Genomic DNA, 1792 nt, shown 5'->3' on the forward strand with positions numbered 1-1792 from the left:
AATAATGTGTATTTGTGGAATTATAATAATGTGTATCCCTGGAATTATAATAATGTGTATTTGTGGAATTTTAATAATGTGTATTTGTGGAATTATAATAATGTGTATTTGTGGAATTATAATAATGTGTATTTGTGGAATTATAATAATGTGTATTTGTGGAATTATAAATGTACAGATTAAGTTAAGTGTAATAGATTAATCAGGATGTTAGGAAAATACAGGTATATAGTCAGTGTTATAAAACATTCCAACTATAAAACAGAAAAACAGATATTAATTGGTGATTTTTATCATCCCAATATCATTTTCAAGATCAAAAATACAGGCAGGCATTAACAGTATCATGAACAACAAACAGTCACTTTTTAGTTTCTAAACCAAGCAGTGTTAAAATAGCATTTCAGCTAGAGGGCACATTCTTGGGGTGCTAATTTACAGTTGGGTACAGTCACCAAAATGAGGTTTTCAAAATCAAAACTCGTGACGATATTAGACCATGCTCGTTCAACTCAACATGCTCAATGACCCTCCCCCCTCCCCCTTGTTATATAAATAAAGCAATATAACTGACCTGCGATATTTAGAGGGTGGTTCATGGTATTTAACATCAGGTATAAATCTAATACTTCCAGTTTCTAGGCTACTGTCATATACTGAACTAGCCTGAAAATAGAATAATGTCATTCTAGTTCTATCCAATACAATATCTGACAGAATTCCTCTAAACAATTGATCTCCAAGTAATTTACATATAATTTACATATAATTTACATATAATTTACTGAACTAGGCTGCTCTATGATCACTTAGTGGGAGAAACCAGGTTCAAATCTCTACCTCTGCAATCTACATCTTGGATCTTCAGTTTATTGAGGGAGTATCTTACTCACTGAGTCACTGCAGCTCCCCTGTATAATAAATAATTCTATCCCTATGATTTTTGTAGGATGTGAAAATCTTACCCGTTTATCTGTGATTTCATCGTCTAGATTATCTTCAATATCCGAGGTGATGCCAGAATTATAGGATGACGTCATTATCACTGGAACTTCACTACCTGTAGAGTAGAAATAACAATTTATTATAGAGAGTTTGTTCTTTACATTGATTACATCAAACAATTAGTGATCGTGGTTTCAAATTTTGATTGGCATGTAAACTTCTGGTGACCTTCAATAACTTATTTTTCTTGATAATTCCAGTCGACCCAGCTGTAAATGAGTACAGATAATTCAGGAAAGATTAATGTCAAGAAATTTGGCCAAGGACCAGCTGGTAGACTTTGCTAGAACCAAGACTTTAAATAGTAATTTTTCTTCCGTTTCTTTGATTAAATGGAAATTCAGTTAGTCACTGAACAGGAGTGAGAATCTTACCTTGTAAAGTTTCCTGATTACTGGGCATGGTTCTCATTCTCATTAGAAATCTATGTTCAGCTGTAGACAACTGGAGTAGATACTTTCCTCTAGAATATTACATACATTAATAATCTTTATAAAATTTACTGAGTAAAATACTCTAATATTAATAATATGTCAAAGATAAATACTGTCTAGGGAACTTTAATGTGAACAACCTGTATAGAGATTGATTTACCTCTAAGACTTCAATATACTGTTTTAAAAAGTCATTTAAATTCTATTACTGATGTCCTCTAGCTCAGAGCTTTGTTCAATTCCTGATTTTCTATACAAAATAATAAAGATGTAACAGTGAATTATCAACTTACTTTCTATAAGTATTAGAATAGAGATTAATTTTAACTGGTTTCGGATTATCATGATCTGGT

This window comes from Lottia gigantea (assembly GCF_000327385.1).
Source record: "Lottia gigantea unplaced genomic scaffold LOTGIsca_238, whole genome shotgun sequence".
NCBI classification, from domain to species: Eukaryota; Metazoa; Mollusca; class Gastropoda; family Lottiidae; genus Lottia; species Lottia gigantea.